The sequence below is a fragment of the Pelophylax lessonae genome (assembly GCF_965119305.1).
Source record: "Pelophylax lessonae genome assembly, chromosome: 5".
Lineage (NCBI taxonomy): Eukaryota > Metazoa > Chordata > Amphibia > Anura > Ranidae > Pelophylax > Pelophylax lessonae.
Genome location: NC_138772.1, coordinates 107,192,940 through 107,216,482, shown reverse-complemented (window position 1 = coordinate 107,216,482; position 23,543 = coordinate 107,192,940). Strand labels below are relative to the sequence as shown.

General features: G+C 43.9%; 1 long non-coding RNA gene across 1 annotated transcript; it reads right to left on the bottom strand.

Moving 5' to 3' along the window:
* Positions 1 to 18,060: 18,060 nt before the first annotated feature.
* On the bottom strand, positions 18,061 to 22,381 carry LOC309557038. Its single transcript, XR_014225364.1, has 2 exons — positions 22,280 to 22,381; positions 18,061 to 18,395 (listed from the first exon to the last, which is right to left on the bottom strand). It is a non-coding gene; the product is annotated as an uncharacterized lncRNA (long non-coding RNA).
* Between the last annotated feature and the right edge of the window lie 1,162 nt (positions 22,382 to 23,543).

Here is a 23,543-nt window from a genome sequence, read left to right as displayed (position 1 = left end):
GGTTTGTAGTGTCTCATAATAAATAAAGGATTCCTTTTGAAAGAAATGTTCTACTAGGACCTGGTCATGGGGCCAAATGTGTTTTAGAAACTGGTGCGATAACCCTGGAGAAAAAAATCTGGATTGTGAAGGGGGGTTAGCGGACCTGGGTGGGAAGAGAGGTCATATAGTGTAAAGGAACTGAAAGGAGGGATGGCGCATAACAGTGATGTGGGACTGATAATTCTGAATGGAGCACAATCAGTACATTATAATGATTAAAAAGGTTTATTGAAAAAATGATGATAAAATCCACAAACCAGTCACCGGACTGATGATCCTTGGTATCGCATAAGGGTGCTGTGGGGGTCCTGCACGGTCTGGGGGATGACACTGAGCCAAATCCTGGGAGGGATAGGGAGTGGAATCCCGATGGATGCACAGCCAAGGAAGGAGTGCAAGCTGTTGAAAAGTAATGTAGGGAGGGACCTATCAATGGGTGATCCTTACATTCCATTGTGTGTTGTGTGGATAACCAAGTAATGAAACATATTGGTATTGCAGAGTTTGCCTGTTCCAGCTGGACCTATGCTTTGGCATTCCTAGAAGAGTTCCAATCTACGATCCTTGCTAAATGGCAAGCCAAGTAATATTTGTAGAGGTTCAGTAAGCCTATACCACCTTTCATTTTGGGTAGAGTGAGTATATCATAGCTGATTACACCCCCAGATAAAGCGAGTGCAAATTCTGCGATACATTGTAAAGAAAACTTTAGGTAAGTGAATAGGCACTGTTTGCAATAGATAGAGAAGGCGAGGGAGTATATTAATTTTGATAATGGTGGCTCTTCTGAACCATGAGTAATGGTAAGTAATTTAGTGTATATAGCTCATATAGGGATTGTGGGAGTTGTATGCCAAGGCAGGTGATCAACTGTTTTTGCCAAATAAAGGGAAGTTTGGCTTTGCATAAAGACACTTCATGTGCAGGTTGCGTAATCAGAGGCATAACTAGAACCTTCAGGACCCCGGTGCAAGAAACCATGAAGGGCCCCCCGCACCCTTGGCCCGGGGCCCTTCCCTTCAAGCCTGGGGCTCTTCCCACTGATCCTGGGGCCCTTTACTCTCATTGCAGGGCCCTTTATTATGGTCCCGCAATGGGGCCCTTTCACAAGTTCTGCAATGCCAGGGCCCGGTTGCAAGTGTGACCTTTGTGATCCTTGAAGTTCACCCACTGGTGTCAGTAGTTTTTATTTTTTTGTACTTTAATTGTATTATTTTTTTATAATTTTATTTTATTTTTTTTTACAATGTCACTGACTATGACTCTGTCCATTCAGAAAAGGAAGGAGCTGGTAAATTACATATTTACTTCCTGGTTCTCTATTGTGACACATCCCCTGCAGCAGCTGGCAGGAGAGGGTAGGGAGCACAGTGGGGGAGGGGGGGCAGCAAAGTGGGGGGGACCATTGATGTTATGGTTAAGCCGGATGCTCGGCAGTAGTGGTTCCAATGTTAATACAAACGGCAAGAGGGGACAGCCCTGCCTAGTACCATTTGATATGGAGAGGGCATCTGACAGGTGACTATTCACTCGCACTTTGGCTGTTGGAGAGGAATAGAGTGTGAGGATATAATTTAGCATTTTGTGACGTATGCTGATGTGTTCCAGAGCCGCACGTAAGTAGTCCAAGGCTACTCTGTCAAATGCCTTCTCTGCATCCAACGATAGGAAAAACCACTTGTGTTTGTTTTTGGTTAGCCAATAATGGAGGTTCAAAGCCTTTAATGTGTTGTCCCTAGCTTCCTTACCTGGAACAAAGCCTACTTGGTCGTTGGTAATGAGAGATGGCATAAACGTCAACAGTCGATTGGCCAATATTTTTGCGAAAATTTTATGGTCTGCATTTAGTAAGGTTATAGGTCTGTAGTTGGAGACCAGGGTGGGGTCTCTCCCCTCGTTTGGGATTACTATGATATGTGCTTCTAAAATATTACGTAGATCAGCTGGTTTAGAAGCTAGGGAGTTGAAGGTGAATAGAAAGGGATCAGAGAGGGTGTCTGCAAATGTTTTGTAATAGGATGCCGAGAGGCCATCAGAACTTGGGCTCAGTCCAGGTTTTAGTTGTTTCAGGGAAAGGGTCAATTCTTTAATAGTGAGTGGTTGGTCCAGTTTTTGTAATTCTTCATCAGGGATTAATTTAGGACTATATTTAGATAGAAAATTGGATATGAGCTCTTGTCTAGATGCTTAGATTCCTGGGGGCTTATATAAAGACGAGTAATCTTGGACGAATTGGGCACAGCTATCTCTTCCATGGATGGTAGAAATTGCCCATTGGAAGATTGTATGTAATGTACTGTATGGGCAGCTTTCTTGGCTTACAGGGCTCTCGCCAGCAATCTGACACTTTTCTTGCTGTGTAGAACAGCTTCTTGGTAAGCAGATAATTGTGTCTGATGGTCAGGTTTAGGGCATTAAGAAGTTTTTGTCTGGCTGTGAATGAGTAATTAAATATATGTATTGTCTTATTGATTTTTAATGGGCAGCTTCCAGGGTATGGACACGGCCGTTAGAGCATCTAGGTGTGGCTTTCTGTCCTTAGATTTGTTTGCACTCAATGCACTTACAGTATTTCCTCTCTAATCACACATTTGTGTGCTTCCCAAATAGAGATCAGGGATATGGTGGGGTAAGTGTTTTCCTTGAAGTATTGGCACAAGCACTCTTGGAATTTAGAGGTATGTAAGTCGTCGGTGAGGAGGAGGGCGTCCAAACTCCACTGTTTAGTGTGCTGGGAATGTTTTGGGAATGTTTTGAGTCAATGTAATCGGATTGTGGTGGGATATGGTCATGGGTTCGATGGTAGCTTTGGAAAGGAATCAGAGGTCTACTTGAAAAAGAAGGAAGTAATCTAATCTCGAGTTGCAATTGTGCGGAATAGAGAAAAAAGTGTAGTCACGGGCATTAGGGTTAAGGGTATGCTGTGTGTCATGAAGTAAGAGATCTTGAAGGAGAAGATGTACCTTTGTTAGGGCTCTGTATGGTAGTGAGGAGGAGCCTGTGGACATGTCTAGAACATGTTGTAGTGGAATGTTGAGGTCTCCACCTAATATCAGAATGGCAGATTGAAAAGTGGAAAGCCTATTCACCATCGAATTTAGGAAGGAGACCTGTTTCTCGTTTGGGCAGTAGAGGTTTGCCAGTGTGATTGATCTATTGAGCATGGACCCTTTCACAAATATAAATATGATGTCAGCTCTCATTTTTTTCATCAAGAATAAAAGGTGGGAGCGTTTTTCTGGGAGATTTAGTCCCTGTACATTAATTGAAATTAGTTTTAGGGGTCATCTTGGGTTGAAGTGCTTCTATTCGGTAAATGAAGGTTAAAGCTGAGCAATGAGGCTCCATTTTAAAAGTTGTATATGCCGAGAAGACAGAGAGAATGGGCGACTTGTGGGAGGAGGTAACAACAGAAGGGGGCAAGGAAAGGAAGCAGGGGATAGAAGAGAGGGGTAGGAAAGCAACAAACTGTGGAGAAGGGAAAACCAGAGATAGGTAGGTACCTGCTAACCTGTCTAGTTTAGAAGGGGTGTATGGAAGATCCGGAAAAATTCAGCGAAGGGATGCGTCTTAAATCACTGAAATGTTACAGATTATTGTAGTCCGCTGTGTGGGTGAGTAGTCTGCACTAAGATTTGGATATGGCTAAGGCCTCGAGGGGGACAGCCTATTATAATGAGGAGACCTCGTAAATATGGAGCAGTCCAGTAAAGGTGCAAAGGGAGATGGGTTGGGAATAAATAGGGATCTATAGGGTTGTGTGGATCGTCTTTGGGTGATAAAGCGAGTGGACCTAACATCTATGAGGGTAGGGAGGTCAGCACTGGGATCTCAGGGATCAGAAATAGTAAAGGTAGTGTGAGTGGAATACTATAAACATGGAGACAACAATTAAGAATGTCTGTGATGAGACTTTAAACAGCATTACTAGTATCAAAAATAATATGTGGCTTAGTACCAGAGTGGTAGAAGGTGTGGTGGTGGGTATAAAATAAACACAAATCAGACATTTGGGATTAGAATAAATCACCCGTTCTGATTAAATCCTGAATAGGAACCAGAGACATGTGCTGGGCTCAAAAGTATGTCTAGCACCCGTCTATCCCATCCATGTGGTCTTCTGGCTGTCAGGACCTCTATAATTTCAGAAACACTGCTTGTAAAGAGGTAGGTTAATAATATTTGTGGCGTTTTCATTATAGCAAGCTGGTCGCAGAGGACTGTCAGAAGGTCAGGGAAAGAGAGAGCCTGTAATGTTCCGGTACCTTTGGTACCCTAAATTACACTTTCCACAAGTGTATGCGCCCTACCATTTACTTTTGGAAAGGTGCGCATACACCTTTAAGACTGGAGCTGTCATCACTCAGCGCCGGACTAGATGGCTATTTAAGGCGTCGGCTCTCACTCACATGTGTTCGTTCAAACACCCTTATCTGGATGCTAACCTTGCTTGAAGCTTCCATGCTTGCAAGCTTACTTCGCTGACGGAACCTCGCTGCGCTGATCCCTGTATCCCGCTACTGGATCATCCGCCTCTCCTGAACCACCCTTCGGCTGTATCGCTAATAGTGCTAAGTACCCCGCAGGGGAATTCTCTATAAACTTATACTAAGCTTACACTATCTAGCTCTGCATAGTAGAGACTGTTTATCACATCTGCATAAACTAGATTGCTAGCTCTTGAGACTACTGCTACTTTTCTGCACTGGGTTGATCTCTTTTGTATGTCCACCTGCTATTCTATCATCTGCTATCATACAACATTGTTAAACCTTCCTGCATCCATCTGCTACTGTCTCACCTTCAAGTGTCTATCACCTACCACCTCCACTCAACCTATCCCTCAAACCTTCATCATTGTGTTACCACATATATAAAGTCACTCTAGGAACCAGCTTGCTAATTGAGTGTATTTACTGGCTGAAATAAGACCTTCCACACATGATGAGTCATTGAGGTTGGGAATGGTATCTCAGCATATCTCTTACATGACAACTGACGTGGAACTATTTCTGCAGCTGAAAATCCACACCATATAAGAAACGCAGGAGCGTTACAGATTGAACGAACCTAAAAAATGGATTCAGCAGAAATAGCCACTCAGGTGACACAATTAAAACAGCAAGTATCTGCGTTAATACACGCACTTGCTGAATTAAAAGAAGACAATCAGGCTCTGTCGCAGCAGGTAATTAGACTGACACAACTTACCTCTGCTCAGTCCCCTGAACCCAAGATAAATCCCCCTTTGGTATTTACAAAAAAAAAATTTCGCGAATTTAAAAACGCATGTGAGTTACTTTTTTTTGCTAAAACCTCGTACCTACCTTACTGATCACATTAAGGTTTGTACTATTATTTCTTACCTATCAAGCGATCCTCGAGCCTGGGCAGATTCTCTTTTTGAGAAAAACGACCAGCTTCTCAACTCCTATGCCTTGTTCCTGGCAGAGCTCACTAGCCTATATGATGACCCCAATAGGCAGAGTACTGCTGATCTTCAGTTAAGATCCTTGAAACAAGGAAGGAGGCCTGTGGAAGACTTTGTCGCAGAGTTCAAGAGATGGACCCTTGATTCAGAATGGAATGATGCATCTCTGAAAACCCAATTTAGGCTTGGCCTATCAGAAGCCGTTAAGGACGAGCTCGCCCGAGCGGATCTGCCAAAAACCCTGGATGCATTAATACAACTCAGTATTACCATAGATAGAAGACTACGAGAAAGAAAGGCTGAAAAGATGGGAATGCCATTATCCGTTTCCTCTCGGAGTCTGGCCGTTGACCCCGTTCCTATGGAGATAGGAACCATACGCCCACCGCTATCAACTATGGAAAAAGCCAAAAGACGAAATGAAAATCTCTGCTTGTACTGTGCATCCCCGGATCACAAGATAAACGTCTGTCCCCTAGTCAACAAAAAGAAGGGTGAGTGTTCACATGTCTCTCTAGGAGGATTGACAACTTCATTCACTAACCCCTACATTTCTGTTTTTTTGACATTACAGTGGGACCAGAACAGGATTACTACTAAGGCCATGATTGACACAGGATCTTGTGGAAATTATATGGATATATGTTTTGCTGCTTTAAATAAAATTCCTATTATTTCTAAACTCAAACCTGTCTCAGTAAGTCTTATTACCGGTGTTCCGTTATCCTCTGGTCCGATCACCGATCAGACACAAGCACTTCTAGTCACTATTAACGAGTCTCATAGGGAGACTTCTACCTTCGATTTAATACCATCACCCCACTTTCCCATTGTGTTGGGACTTCCCTGGTTGCACACACACCAACCAACCATAGATTGGATGAAACGGTCCTTGACCTTCCCTTCTTGTTATTGCGAGGAAACGTGTAACCTCCCGTTTTCCGGGAAGATTCTGTCTGTGGTGACAGATGAGATTGCACCACTATGTTATCAGGATCTTTCTGAGGTTTTTCTTGAGAAAAATGCTCAAGCATTACCTCCTCATCGAGACTATGATTGTAGCATTGATCTACTCCCAAATAGCAAATTGCCGTTCGGTCATGTTTATCCTCTTTCACAGGATGAACTTGCCCATCTCAAAACCTATTTGGATGAGAACTTGGAAAAAGGTTTTATTAGACCTTCCACTTCTTCCACAGCAGCAGGACTCTTTTTTGTTCGCAATAAAGATTCAAGTCTCAGACCTATCATCGACTACAGGAAATTGAATGCTATCACAATAAAAGATCGCTATCCTCTACCACTTATCCCTGAGCTCATTGAGCAGGTGCGTGGAGCTACCTATTTTTCAAAATTAGACCTGAAAGGAGCATACAATCTCATTCGAATCCGTGATGGACACGAGTGGAAGACTGCGTTCAGAACTAGATACGGATTGTTCGAGTATCTTGTGATGCCATTCGGCCTATGCAATGCCCCTGCAGTTTTCCAACGATTTATAAACAATATTTTTAAAGACTTACTAGATGTCTGTGTTGTGGTATATCTGGACGATATACTTATATATTCACAGACCCTGTCTGAACACATAAGACATGTAAGACTTGTATTATCGAGATTGCTTGCACATAATCTTTATGTGAAGCTGAAGAAATGCTTGTTCCATAAAGATGAGGTACTCTTTCTAGGCTACATCATATCCAAAACAGGAATCGAGATGGACATGAGTAAAATATCCTGCATTCAAGATTGGCCTACACCAACTACACGCAAGGCGCTACAGCGATTCCTGGGATTTTCAAATTTCTACAGGAAGTTCATAAAAAACTTTTCTGCTATTGTGAGACCGCTCACACAGCTCACTAGCATAAAAATACCATTTAAATGGTCAGAAGAAGCAAATAAGGCTTTCCACTTGTTAAAGACAAGGTTTACTTCCGCTCCCATATTACGCCATCCAGACCCATCCCTCCAATACATTCTGGAGGTAGATGCGTCAAACCTGGCAGTAGGAGCAATACTCTCCCAACGACCTACCCCCACTTCACCACTTCATCCAGTCGCCTTTTTTTCTAAATCCCTGAGCAGTCCCGAGATAAATTACCCCGTGGGTGAGAAGGAACTGCTTGCTAAAAAATTGGCTCTGGAGAATTGGCGACATTTACTCGAAGGCACCCAATTACCAATAATTATATACACGGACCATAAAAACCTCCAATATCTTCAGACTAGCAAAACTCTCTCGCATCGACAGGTACGATGGTCACTATTCTTTCTAAGGTTTAACTTCCTAGTGACCTACACACCTGCAGATAAGAACAAAAAGGCGGATGCACTATCACGACTAACTGAAGAAAACTACTTTGAAATCCCTTCCGTTCCTATAATACCTCACAAACGCATTATTGGAGTTGTCCGTTCCTTGAAGGAAGAGGTTCTGCATGGTATAAGGTTGGATTCACCCCCACCACAACTTAATACCGATGCAGAAGGCTTCCTCTACTACAACGACAAACTTTACATACCACCTACCCTACGCACCAAGATCTTGAAATTATCGCATGATGTGCCTATGGCAGGACATATGGGTATGACAAAGACTTTCAATTTGATTTCTCTGCAATTCTGGTGGCCTGACATGAAAACATCTATACAAAAATTCGTCTCTTCATGCAATGTCTGTGCCAGGTCCAAAATTGACACTACGAGACCATCCGGCCTACTATGCAGTCTACCAATACCCCAAACTCCATGGGAGGTTCTGTCATTGGACTTCATCGTAGAATTGCCTCCTTCCAAAGGATTTAATACCATCTTGGTGTCAGTGGACCATCTGACAAAGATGGCACATTTCATTGCTATTCGCAGACTACCTTCGTCCAAACAAACGGCAGAACTCCTGATGAAACATGTCTTCAGATTACATGGTATCCCAAAAACTCTTTTGTCTGACCGTGGATCCCAATTTATTTCTAAATTCTGGCAAGAACTATGTCACATACTACGGATTGAGCGGAAGCTCACTTCTCCTTACCATCCGCAGACCAACGGACAGACTGAAAGAGTCAACCAATGCATCGAGCAGTATTTACGTTGTTACACTTCTTACCAACAGGATGATTGGTTGGATCTTCTCCCCCTGGCAGAATTTGCCTACAACAACGCAACTCACAGTACAACCAAGCAGAGTCCGTTCTACTTGAACTATGGGTTCCATCCCTCTATTCTCCCTCCACGCATCCTTCCTTCAAATAACCCAGTAGCCTCAGACTATCTTTCCCAAATAAAGGATTCTCTGGGTTTACTAAATACTACCATTGCACACGCTCACAGTCAACAAAAGAAGTACTATGATCTTCGTAGAAGACCTTCTCCACAGTATACTATCGGGGACCTCGTTTGGCTCTCAACAAAAAACTTGAGACTGAAGATCCCTAGAAAAAAGCTTGGACCTCTGTTCTTGGGACCTTTCCCAATCAAGAAACTTATTGGAAAAGCTGCAGTGCAGCTTACATTGCCAATGGACCTAAAAATCCATCCCATTTTCCATGTGTCGCTACTAAAACCCCATGTTCCGGACCAAGGAATAAGGCCTAATATTCCACCTCCCCCTCCTGTACAAGTTGAAGGTGGAGAAGAATACGAGATAAAAGAGATTCTGGATTCTCGTATCTACAGAAGAAGACTTCAGTACTTGGTTAGATGGAAGAACTATGGGCCCCAAGACGACACCTGGCTAAACACCTCTGACATACATGCCCCTAGATTAATCCGCAATTTTCAGGCGAGATACCCAGACAAACCAGCTCCAGAGGCCTTCAGGAGCAGGCCTTAAAGGGGGGGTATTGTAATGTTCCGGTACCTTTGGTACCCTAAATTACACTTTCCACAAGTGTATGCGCCCTACCATTTACTTTTGGAAAGGTGCGCATACACCTTTAAGACTGGAGCTGTCATCACTCAGCGCCGGACTAGATGGCTATTTAAGGCGTCGGCTCTCACTCACATGTGTTCGTTCAAACACCCTTATCTGGATGCTAACCTTGCTTGAAGCTTCCATGCTTGCAAGCTTACTTCGCTGACGGAACCTCGCTGCGCTGATCCCTGTATCCCGCTACTGGATCATCCGCCTCTCCTGAACCACCCTTCGGCTGTATCGCTAATAGTGCTAAGTACCCCGCAGGGGAATTCTCTATAAACTTATACTAAGCTTACACTATCTAGCTCTGCATAGTAGAGACTGTTTATCACATCTGCATAAACTAGATTGCTAGCTCTTGAGACTACTGCTACTTTTCTGCACTGGGTTGATCTCTTTTGTATGTCCACCTGCTATTCTATCATCTGCTATCATACAACATTGTTAAACCTTCCTGCATCCATCTGCTACTGTCTCACCTTCAAGTGTCTATCACCTACCACCTCCACTCAACCTATCCCTCAAACCTTCATCATTGTGTTACCACATATATAAAGTCACTCTAGGAACCAGCTTGCTAATTGTGTGTATTTACTGGCTGAAATAAGACCTTCCACACATGATGAGTCATTGAGGTTGGGAATGGTATCTCAGCATATCTCTTACATGACAACTGACGTGGAACTATTTCTGCAGCTGAAAATCCACACCATATAAGAAACGCAGGAGCGTTACAGAGCCCATGTTTCTTGTTCGCATCTCTAGACTCTACATCTTACATCAAGTGAAAAACTAGTCATGTCTTTTCTAATGCTACATATTGCAGGTAAAGGACTCTATCTACGTAGAAACAGGGATTGGGTAACAGCAAGTGGATTACCTATATATCTCAGGTAAAAGATCTTCTAGACAGAGGCATGTGTTTGATTCTGAAAGAGAGATGTTGATTAAACCATGAAAGGCAAGGGGAGGAATATTGCAAATATGAAGAGAGAAAAAAAAACAAAACACAAAACAACATTTAGGTCCTGTTGAGGATCAGGGGAGGCCTCTAGCAAAGCATGGGGGTTTCTTTATCCATGTCAGGAGTGGACAAACATTGAATCCTGTTGCAGAACCTGGCTAGTTAAAGGGGGGCTTCTGTAATTAAAGCTGTATATCTGAGAATCCGACACAGTTTGTTAGCTAGCAGGTAGATTTACTAGCATGATGTTTAGGTTGTCAGGAATTACTAGGGTGCGACTCCATTTGCTGTGTCCAGAACAAGCTGCTGTTGCATATTGCAGTTGCTTAATGCGGGTTTGGGCAGTGTCGTTAAGGAAAAGACATTTATCGTATCCTGGTGCATGTACCCATTACTCAGATGTTCTCAGTGTAAGAATATGGCAACTGCTCTAAAGCTATTAGGAGCCTGGAGCAAAAAACATGAGATAATTGCTTAACGAGTAACTACACTGAACTGTGTTTCTGAACCGAGTAAAAGGGGGTTGTTTAACTGTAACAATGTACCATCAGTTGGTCAGAAGGTTAAGAGTCTTACCTGGGTTTGGCAGTGTGCTGGAGAGTCTATGGGACTGGGACCAAAAAGTGGTCTGGAGACCTGCAGAGAGTGGGAACCATGTCTCGTGGATCTGCGGCGTCTGTGTCTGGAGGCTTGGGTTTCCATCTGGTCACCTTGCTGGTGTCCTCTGGGAGATATGGAATGGCGGAATTCGCTGTACTGATCTAGAATCCCGATCAGCAGGATGCCTAGACTCTTGCAGAAATGTGGAAGGTCTTCCTGTACCTTTAAAATGGCAGTTTTGCCAGCTAGTGAGGCAGATAAACTGAAAGGAAATTTCCACCTATAGTGTGCGCCTTTGTCCCTCAGAACATCCAGGAGTGGGCGGGGATATTTATGATGTTGCAGGGTGATGTTGGATAAGTCTTGGAAGATTTTAACATCTGCGCCTTTGTGAGAGATGTGTATTCTGTTTCAAGCTTTTCTGAGGATGTCCTCTTTAAGGCGAAAGCTGGTAAGGCAGCACACAATATCTCTTGGCAGATCATTATCCCTGCCTCTGGGATATAGCGTACGGAGTATCAGTTCCAGTTCTATCGCTTCGGTTCTAGGTCTGTCCAGAAGGTCATTGAATATGGCAGTGACCACCTGCTGGATTTGGTCTTGTTCCACGATATCAGGGATACCGCGGACTCAGAGGTTGTTTCTGTGGCCTGAATCATATCAGGACACATGCCCTCAACATGGGGGGTGCTTTGGGGTGGGGGGCTCTACCCTCTCAAAGCTCCTTGTCCCCATGTTGATGGGGACAAGGGCCTCTTTCCCACAACGCTGGCCATTGGTTATAGGGGTCTGTGGGCAGGGGGTTTATCGGAATCTGGAAGCCCCCTTTAACAAGGGGGCCCCCAGATCCTGCCCCCCCAATTGAATGAGTATGGGGTACATAGTACCCCTACTCATTCTTGAAAGAAATGGGTGCTAATGTAAATCACAAATAGACACAGGTACCTACGTCCTATAGAAATGGAAAAAAAAGAGATGGTGACCTTTAGGATGATACCTATTGTCAATTTCAGTAACCACCATCACAGGTTTGCTGCTGTAGTCCTGAGCCAGTTCCTCCCCAAGGAAAGCTTTTTGGTGTTATATACAACATTGAATACCAGCACTATCTTTTTGAGGGCCTTATTTTAGTAAATGGTCCCTTTCACTTCATCTCAGGCTTGCACTGATTATCTGAGATATGTGATAATTGAAATTCTAGCCTGAAAATTCTGTACCAGTTTGAGATCTACATCTCCTGTCCTCCCTATATCCATTTTACAAGCTACTTTGGTGATTAGAAAAGATAAAACCCTTCACCATGATGTATCTCTGACTCTGGGAGGATTTGACTCAGATGTACAGCATTAAATCATAAGGGACTGTATGCTCTCCTGATGGGATTCCCGCATTCGCCGGGGCAGACTTATGCCCTGTGGTTCCATGTGAGTGGCCCTGCCTTGGCATTAAATGTGTCTACTGCTCTATAATACTGTACTATAAGCTCCTGAAGAAGCGGTGTCTTCCCGCGAAACATGTAGAGCGTCCAACATACAGATGGTATTTGCTGAAATTGACAATGGGTATCATCCTAAAGGTCACCCCATCTGTGAAATAATTTTTAGAGCTATATGTTAAAGACACAATGCTCTGTGTCTATATCTTTTAGATTTGTTTTATTAGATCATGCTTTTGAATAAAGTCTATTTTTATCCAATGAATATGTTAAGCCTTTGTATGGTACCATGAAAGTCCACAGTAGCCTTAACCCATCTCTTTTTTGTTCTTTTTTTTTCCACCCCTACTCATTCGCCAAAACAAAATGTGTAGTGTAAAACAAGACAATATACAGTTTTTGACAATTTCTTTTTTTAAAAAATAAAAATACACTGAACAAAATTATAAACGTAACACTTTTGTTTTTGCCCCCTTTTTTCATGAGCTGAACTCAAAGATCTTAGACTTTTTCTATGTACACAAAAGGCCTATTTTTCTCAAATATTGTTCACAAACCTGGCTAAATCTTTGTTAGTGAGCACTTCTACTTTGCCGAGATAATCCATCCACCTCACAGGTGTGGCATACCAAGATGCTGATTAGACAGCATGATTATTGCACAGGTGTGCCTTAGGCTGGCCACAATAAAGGCCACTCTAAAAATGTGCAGTTTTACTGTATTGGGGGGTCCGCAGACCAGTTAATATCTTGTGTGACCACCATATGCCTCATACAGTGCAATACATTTCCTTCACATAGAGTTGATCAGGTTGTTGATTGTGGAATGTTGTCCCACTCCTCTTTAATGGCTGTGCAAAGTTGCTGGATATTGGCAGGACCTGGAACACGCTGTCATATACGCCAGTCCAGAGCATCCCAATCATGCTCAATAGGTGACATGTCCGGTGAGTATGCTTGCCATGCAAGAACTGGGATGTTTTCAGCTTCCAGGAATTGTGTACAGATCCTTGCAACATGGGACTGTGCATTATCATGCTACAACATGAGGTGATTGTCGTGGATGACTGGCACAACAATGGGCCTCAGGATCTTGTCATTCAAAATGCCATCAATAAAATGCACCTGTGTTTGTTGTCCATAACATACGCCAGCCCATACCATAACCCCACAGCCACCATGGCCACTTGATCCGCAACGTTAACATCAGCAAACCGCTCACCCACATGACGCCATATACGCTGTCTGCCATCTGCCCTGTACAGTGAAAACTGGGATTCATCCATGTAGAGAACACCTCTCCAAAGTGCCAGATGCCATTGAATGTGAGCATTTGCCTACTTAAGTCTGTTACGACAATGAACTGCAGTCAAGTTGAGACCCTGATGAGGACGACAAGCATGCAGATGAGCTTCCCTGAGACAGTTTCTGACAGTTTGTGCAGAAAGTCTTTGGTTATGCAAACCGATTGATGCAGCAGCTGTCTGGGTGGCTGGTCTCAGACGATCTTGAAGGTAAAGGTGAAGATGTTGAATGTGGAGGTCCTGGGCTTTTGTGGTCTCTTGGTCTGCGGTTGTGAGGCCGATTGGATGTACTCTTTGTATGTAAATTCTCCGTAAATTTGTATGTAAATTCTCTGAAACGCCTTTGGAGATGGCCTAGAGTAGAGAAATAAACATTCAATTCATGGGCAATAGCTCTGGTGGACATTCCTGCAGTCAGCATGCCAATTGCATGCTGACTGCAACATTGCAACATCTGTGGCATTGTGCTGTGTGATAAAACTAAACATTTTACAGTGGCCTTTTACTGTGGCCAGCCTAAGGCACACCTGTGCAATTATCATGCTGTCTAATCAGCATCTTGGTATGCCACACCTGTGAGGTGGATGGATTATCTCGGCAAAGATGAAGTGCTCACTAACACAGATTTAGACAGATTTGTGAACAATACTTGAGAGAAATAGGCATTTTGTGTACATAGAAAAAGTTTTAGATCTTTGAGTTCAGCTCATGAAAAATGGGGGCAAAAACAAAAGTGTTGCATTTATTATTTTGTTCAGTATAAATTTTCCCCGGTGTAGATTCATCATCAACCAGGGCGTCCGCCGCCACCGCCGGCCACTCGCTAGTCACTCACCTAGAAGGCTCCCGCCGTCTGGCAGTTCTTAAATAACTAAGGGGCAGGTTCACACAGTGGCATCATTGGTTGACCATGCCCCCTTGTGATGTCATCACCCAGGGGCATGTCGGGATCTGGTGGCCTCCTTGCTAAAGGTGTCCACCCCACTTTTTTTTTTAAATTTTGGAGTGGGGTTGCCCTCTAAATCCATACTAGACCCGAACGGCCTGGTATGCATTTGTAGGGGACACCCACCCTGTTTTTTTATTGTCGGCAATTCTTTTTTTTTTTTTTAAGCTGTCAGCGGCGGCTGCCTGCTCCTTAACAACCATGTTGTTTAGTCCTCGTTAAGGAGGCGGGCGCCCGCCTGCTCCTTAACAAAGCCAATTTATTAATGTTAATAAATATGTGCCAGGCATTAAATTACCACATGTTTTTACTACTACAATACCGCAACACTTCATAAAATAATTCATGCGGTATTTTAGAAGCATTTTTTCTGAATGCCATAAAACTTTTTGAAAAAATACTGAGCGATATTTTATCACATTGTTTAAGGAGAACAATCTTGATTTGTGAATGGAGCGCAATAACTTTGAAATTACATTACTAATGTATCTGAGTTTGAAGCAAAAACTTTCAAAAGCTTGCAAAAGCTGTGCAAATTACTGCAATGTACAAAGTGTTAGCAGCTGTCTTAGACCATATTGATACTTCATTAATTTTTACTGGATCTGGAGATAAGAGCAAAAATGTACTGACTGCTATCAGGTACTCTAGCTTTGAAAGGCTGCTTACCACTCCATGTCTGAAATAATTATTGTACTACTAGATAATTTTCTTTGTCCTTTGATGAACTCACATATATTTTAGAATATTTAGCCTCATATGGTTTCAAGTGGATGGCGTTGTCTCCTTGGATACCCCACTTGTAGATGGCAGTCTTAAGTGAGTTGAAACCATGATTTCTTAGTTATGAGTCCTGGAAAACTTTAAGTATGTGGTTATATCAATTCTGAAATAAGAGCAAAGATTATGTATAGGTTGATATACAAAAATTAAAAGAAAAAAGCTTTGAGTCAAAGTGGAGCAGTTGTTTAGGGCAGATAGGGTTTGAATGATAGCCATTTACTAATGACCTCAACTGACACATTTAGCAAAGAAAAAATTCAAAATGCCTACTAATGTTGCTAGGTAATAAACATATTATATAGGTCTTAATAATCTTTGTCAGAAACAAATGGCTGACTCAGAAAAAATATGAGTCTACAAATAAGACAAGTAGAGCAAATACATATTTTATAGAAGGTCATGGCCTCCGGAGTTAAATGACCATTTCTCAAGTGTCAAGTAGATTCCAGAAACACAGACTAGTTTACTTACAGCACAATGGATGAATGAGCTTCATTCAACTCAGAGGTACTTATGATATGTAATTTTGTGAATTGTTTCAGGAACACTTGAATACTTGATCGTATGCATAAGGAGTATGTCTCACCAACGGTTGGCTTGTTTATATTACAATTTGCTTAGGGTATACATTATCAAGTCTTTGCAGGGTATCTAAAAGGACACAAATATTTACTCTAGAATAAATAGCTTAAAGTGGAACTTAACTGTATCTAAGCACCACAAACTGAAAATGCTATTTAATTACATGTTCTTGCATGGCAAGACCACTTACTGTTATCTCACATATATATTCTATAGCCAAATTTACCACCCTAACTCCTCCCACAGTTTTTACACTACATAGACAAGTAATATACCAAAACGAGCGGATTGTTTCCGATAGGTGTTCTATTACTTTGTGGAACGTTCACAAAATATTGGTGTTTTTGTGGCGAAATTGGTCCCATAGGAATGATTGGTGGAATGTTCAAAACTAGAGTGGGAGCTGACAAAAGCTAGAGTGGGAGCTGAAAAATCAGGACATGATTTCTAAGCTGCCACCACTCCCTCATTTTCATCCCACCTACACAAATCTTATATAAAACCATTCAGCTGTCCTGAAGCCACTAAAAATGTCCAGGGCTAAGCCTTAGTCCTGACAGTTTTCACAATAGGACCATTTGTTTGCAACTCACGCCGCCCATTGACATTCATTAAAACTCCACTCTAACCACCTCGAATTTGAAGGGCGATTTCTAAACCACAACTGGGCCTTAACTTTTAATATTTCAGATACATACTATCCATCAAAATGTAGGTCTTGTGATTCTCACAATATAAAGCTCTTCGCTGTAGGATTCATAATTTTTAAACTACAACCATTTGAAGATGGCAACCGCCAGTGAAGTGAGCAAGTTGGAGCAGTTTGTTTTTTAACCACTCTTCTCTGCCCTTGCTGTAGAGTGAGTTGCCATAGGAACCACCACACACCACACAAACTGCTGCCACTCCCACACACACATAGTTACTCCGCCCACTCCAGCTGGAGACTGGTGGCAAGAACACTTCACACAATTTCCCTGGAAATTGTACGTTTTCTAGTTTATTTTTAATATTTAAAGCAAACTCCATCTTTTAATGTTGTCATACTTTATTTTGTTGAGAAATCACTTAAAAAAACACCCCACTAGCATCTCTAGCCAAGGCCATCTTGAGTAAGGTGAGATGATTCATGTAGAATTTACTTCCTGAAATCCATCTGACCTAAACTCAGGCATGCAGGCAGGAGGGTGTGATTACTAAGAGGGCCCTCCTTTCTCTTCCAGCGAAAGAAAAAACTGTCCCTTAAGACTCCTAGGATATATGACATAATTTTGGCCTAGGCCAGAAAGATGGAAGCAACTGAAGAAATGTACCAAAAATAGTTTAAAGGACAAGTACAGCAAAAGTTTGTTTGGCTGTACTACCCCCATGGCTCACAGGAGTGCAGATCACTCTGCACTCCTGTGACCCATTATCAGCAGACAGCGGCATTATGATAAAGGTAAAATGTGTTCTTTGACTTTCCTGTAATAGTTTGCATAAATAGTTGTGGCTGCCCAAGCCAAGGTGGACTGTAGCCAGGTATTATATTCTCCATTTACCAGTGAAGATAGGTCTATTGACATGGGTCTACATTGCAAGATTAAGTAGGGGAGGTTGGGTCATCTTCATTGGTAGTGGTGGGGTGAATAATAGGAGTGGTGAGGTGGAAGAGGCCTTGGGGGGTTGTGGACCAGAAGGAGACAAAAGAAATTGGCTTAAAGGAGAGAGGTAATGTCAGGAAAATGGTGCCATCAGGTTAAGACTAGGGATGATCGAACTTTTGAAAAGTTCGGTTCGATCAGAACACCCGAATTTCCTGAAAGTTCGGTTTGGATTCCAGAACCCCATTGAAATCAATGGGACCCGAACTTCTGGAATCAAAAAACACAATTTTGAAGCCCTAAAACCCAATAAATGCCCCTCAAAGGTGCCTAGGGTTCTGGGTCATGCCCCAGGGACTACGAATCACACAAAAAAAGTTCTTAAAAACTGTCGTTTTTGATAGAGAGCCAAATATTGAAGAAATTATTGAAAAAAAAATGAAATTTCTTTGGATTTAGTGTCTGGGGGGTCTAAAAAAAGTGTACCTGTGAAGTTTCAGCTCTGTAGCATGTCCAGAACCAGAATTATAGCATGCCAAACCTTCAAAAATGACTTTTTTGCTTAACCGCGCCTTTCTTTTGCTCCTAATCAACTGCACAGCCAATGTGTATGATGGGGACATAATGCAGTGCACTGGGAACAAGATTAGAGTTTTTTTTGGAAAAAGGTGCTGTCTCTTTAAATGTGGATATAATTAATGGGTGTATTTTCACAATGGGGCTATTATTACCAAATGTTTTCAAGAAGTCAAAAGATGTATGTAGATGCACTTTATTTCATGTAAAATGGTGTTTGGTGCACTTTAACTTGAATTCTCACAAGAAACAGACATATATGCACGGATACATTGAGGGTTAGGGTTAGGGGTAGGGGGCCACAATGTAGTGCACAGTGAACAAGATTAGAGATGTTTTGGATGAATACTGTTGTCTCTTGACTTTGAATAGAAGTAAAGGATGCTTAAAAATTGGGCCTTTGGTGGTGCCGATGATGACTTGACACCATAACCCTATGAAAGTGCTGGTCATGAAGGCAATAATTGCCTTTGTAAGGAAAAAAATTGCAATGATATGCATCTATGAAACAGTTTGTTTGGGTGTTGGCGGAGCCATACCACTGTAAGCCCAAAGAGCTGGTGTTGAAGAAGGCGTAAAAATTATGAAGGTGTGCACCTGTGGAACAAGTGCGCAAACATGGTATTTTTGGTGTTGGCGGAGCCTCCCCACCGTAAGCCCAAAGAGCTGGTGTTGAAGGAGGCCAAAAAATTATGAAGGTGTGCACCTGTGGAACAGGTGCGCAAACATGTTTTTTTTTGTTTAGCATAGCCTCCGCACCGTAAGCCCAAAGAGCTGGTGTTGCAGAAGGCCAAAAAATTATGAAGGTGTGCACCTGTGGAACAGGTGCGCAAACATGGTATTTTTGGTATAACTAAAATGAGGTTCTGTGAACCTAAACAGAATGAGAGGAGGGTTGGAGGGTGGCACCCTGGTGCAGGCTTAAACTGAGGCTCAGCAGCCACATCACAACGATAGACTAGTCAACAAGGTCTGCATCAGGTGCATCAAAGCTTGATATCCACGACTGATTCATTTTGATGAATGTCAAACGGTCGACTGAGTCGGTGGAGAGTCTCGTTCAATGGTCTGTGACGAATCCTCCTGCTGCGCTGAATGTCTGTTCCGATAGGACACTGGAAGCAGGGCAGGCCAACAACTCCATGGCATACTAGGCCAGTTCTGGCCAGTGGTCTAATCTTAAGACCCAGTATGCCAGTGGATCGGATTCCTCACATGAAAAGCCCTCTGTGTCACTTTGTGCCCTGACGTAATCGTCCACCATGTGATGCAGACGCTGTCGATGTGGCAGCTGAGAGGCCTGGGCGGTGAGGACTAAAAAAAGACTGAAAGACATCCGTCAACCGCACGCCTTCTCCAACGCTCCTCTCGTGACCCGCAGTAGACTCCATGGTAGGTTGTCACCGCCCCTGCACCCTACGTAAGTCGGGAAACGTGTTCACCAGAATCCTCTTGAGACTGTCCTCAAGGGATTTGATCCTGTGGACTCTCTGGGCAGATGGGAAAAGCTCAGAGACTTTTGACTTGTGCCGGTGGTCAAGTAGGGTGGCCAACCAATACTGGTCAGTATCTTTAATGGCCTTGATTCTGGGGTCCTTTCGCAGTCTCTGAAGCATGATGTTTGCCATGCGTCGTAAATTAGCAAAGGCTTCAGAAGCTGACTCCTCGGGGTCACTCAAAACGACATGATCTTGAACGTGCTCCTCCTCCTCCCAGCCACGTACTACTCCAAAGTGTCCCGAGGGAGTCAAACTAGGCCTTGAAGATTGCTACATGTCTTCCTCCTCCTCCTCTTCAAAGCCTGCAAAAGTTCCCAAAGAATCGTCCTCCTCCTCTTCCACCCCTGGATCCTGCTTGGGCATCTGGGAGCTAGGCATAATGGGGTCAGGATTCTCAGGATAAAGGGGGCCTTGAGAGGTAAGGAAGTCCTCCTCTTCCTCCTACTGCTCTGCCTCCAGTGCCCTGTCCATAATGCCACGCAGAGTGTGCTCCAACAAAAACAGTACCGGTAGGGTGTTACTGATGCATGCGCTGTCCCGGCTGACCATCCTTGTGGCCTCCTCATAAGGCGAGAGGACAGCGCATGCATATCTAATCAAAGCCACTGCCGTGGCGAAAAGCAGCCCAGGCATGCTGAGCCAGTGCTAGTGCCATACTCGCAGAGATATTCATTGAGGGCCCTCTACTGCATGTACAGGCGCTGCAGCATAGCTAAGGTGGAGTTCCAGCGGGTGGGCATGTCACAGACGAGGCGGTGTACCGGCAGGTGAAACTCGCGCTGCACTTCGGCCAAACGAGCAGTGGCACTGTACGAGTGCCTGAAGTGACTGCACACCCTTCTTGTCATCCTTAGCACATCCTGCATTCCCGGGTACGAGTTCAAAAACTGCTGTACCACAAGATTCAGGACATGCGCCAGACATGGCACATGGGTCAACTTTCCCCGCCGAAGGTCGGCCAGGAGGTTTGACCCATTATCGGTAACCATCATTCCTGGCTGCAGCTGGCATGGTGTCAACCACCTCTGGGCCTGTGCCTGCAGAACCCAAAGAATCTCAGGGGCAGTGTGCTGCCTGTCCCCTAGACACAAAAGCTGCAGCACTGCATGACACCTTTTGGCCTGAGACATAGAATAGCCCTTTGAACGCTTATGTGGTACCTCATCATATTCAAAGGACCATGCTGCAGAGGAGGGCATGGAGGAGGATGAGGAGGAGGAGCAGGAGGGGGTAGAAGTGATTGATTTACCGGGATCAGCGACACCACCAGCTGTTTGCAGACGTGGGGGCAATACTGGCTGCAGCGCCGAGCTCTGGCTACAATCCCTTCCGCTGGCAAGCAGTGTCACCCAATGAGCAGTGTCAGAAATGTACCGTTCCTGCCCATGTTTGCTTGACCAAGTGTCAGCCGTCAGGTGTATCTTACGGCTGACTGACTTGGCCAGGGACGACACTACATTGCCTTCCACATGTTGGTATAGGGATGGCAGGGCCTTACGGGCAAAGTAATGCCGACTTGGCACCTGCCACTGTGGAACTGCACATTTTGCAAAGTCGCAGAAGGGAGCAGACTCTACCAGGTTAAATGGTAAGAGTTGCAGAGGCAGTAGTTTTGCCAAACTACTGTTTAGACGCTGGGCATGTGGGTGGCGGGGAGTATACTTTTTTTTCGTTCCAGCATGTGTGGAATCGAAATTTGGCGTCTAGATGTTACAGCTGGTGGTGTGCTGGAGGTAGATGCGACACTGCCTGCTATATCATCATCCCTGTCAGTGGAGGCTGCCAACAGGTGACGAGTGACTATAGCAGGGACAGACTGATGTGCAGGTGGAGCACGAAGAGGAGCACGAGGAGGACTAGGAGGTCGACTGACCGATCTTTGGCCCTTTTGTGGGTTCTTCAAATGCTCCTGCCAACGGGCCAAGTGGTGGGTTGTCAAATGCCTGGTTAGGCAGCTTGTACCCTAATGGTTGACATTTTTGCCACGTTTTATTCCCTTATGACAAATCTTGCAGATCGCAACTGTTCGATCTGCGTGAGATGTCTCAAAAAAGGCCCAGCAAGAAGAGGTTTGTATAGTGGCCCGGGAGACAACAGGTGCGGCCTTAGATGGAGTGGGCCATCTGCTCTCCCCTCTTGCTTGCTCTGCCTCCTCCTCAACCTCAGACCCAACATCAGACTCCGTAAAGGACTGAGCATCAGGCGTGGCCTGGGAAACAACAGGTCCGGCCTCAGATGGAGTGGGCCGTCTGCTCTCCCCTCTTGCTTTCTCTGCCTCCTCCTCAACCTCAGACCCAACATCAGACTCCATAAAGGACTGAGCATCAGGCTGGAGTAGATGGCCGACACTGTGGTCAAACAGCTCAGCTGACTCCTCTGCCATGTCTGAAGTTGGGTCTAAGGGAGGACGTGAGGTGGACATGGACTCATTTTTATTTGTTCTGCCAGCTGCAGAAGACTGACCACTTTTCTCTGCCTGGGTCACTGTAGTTGCAGATGATGACGATGATGAGGGTTTGGTAATATAGTTCACCACCTCCTGTACGTACTGTGGATGTATAGCTAGGCCACTGCGGGAGAACAATCACAATGGTGGCCTGGCTGAGGACTGACCACCACGTCCACCCCTGCCTCTAGACACCCTAGAAGCTGTGCCCCTTTCCGCAGCAGGGCCACGTATGCCTTTCCTTGGTCTACCTGACATATTTGTCACTGAGGCTTTGGCAACTCTGCGTGGTGAAAAACGCACACTGCTATGCGACCCAAAGTTGTCGCTGAATACAGCACAGCAGATGTGTGTCACGCACAGTAGCAAAGCCTTTTGCACAGTGCACTTAACGCTTACAAGAACAGGCGTTGAGTTGTCACTGAGGCTTTGGCAACTCTGTGCGGTGAAAAACGCACACTGCTATGCGACCCAAAGTTGTCGCTGAATACAGCACAGCAGATGTGTGTCACGCACAGTAGCAAAGCCTTTTGCACAGTGCACTTAACGCTTACAAGAACAGGCGTTGAGTTGTCACTGAGGCTTTGGCAACTCTGTGCGGTGAAAAACGCATACTGCTATGCAACCCAAAGTTGTCGCTGAATACAGCACAGCAGATGCAGGGGCGGATCCAGAGTCTAATCTCGGGAGGGGCACTATCATTTTTATTTTTTTACTAGTAATGGCGGCGATCAGCAATTTTTAGCGAGACTGCGACATTGCAGCAGACAGGTGTATATAATTGGTAAAAAGGCGCTGGTAATCTTTTATAGTGCTAAATACAAATACTAAATTATTTTCATAAAAATCCAATGAAATTATATAATCAATATTATAGTAAAAGTGCACGTGCTGTACTGTACTTGGTGCAAAAAAAAAAAAAAAATTATTGCAAATCAAAGTGCTTACTAGTACATCAACTTAGTAAATTAAGGTGCAAGTGCTAACCTTTACTTGTGCAAAGATTATTGCAAATCAGGAAAAGTGCTTCATAGTGCATCCACAAATAAATTAAATCACAAGTGATATATACCTTTAAATTATATCAACATTAGATTTACAGTGCTCTAAAAAATGTGATTAAAGTGTCTGTAATATATTTGGTAATCCTGAGCAATTCATGCAACAAAGGAGTGCTTGTGTAAGCTTGATTGTTTAGATCTATAGTGCTCCAGGTGCTGGGGTGTGCCACACGTTGCCTCTTACCAGATTATGGTAGGTCACAAGGACCCCCAACGCCTGTGATCCCTTTAAATGGGTGGATCAGACCTCTCCTTGGCTTCTTATCCAGAATATCCTGCTCCTACGTTACTCGTACGTGGACAATGCAGTCCGCACATATAAAGATATGGAAGATAGCTGTGCTGGGAACTTGGCCTGCTCTGATCCAATGAT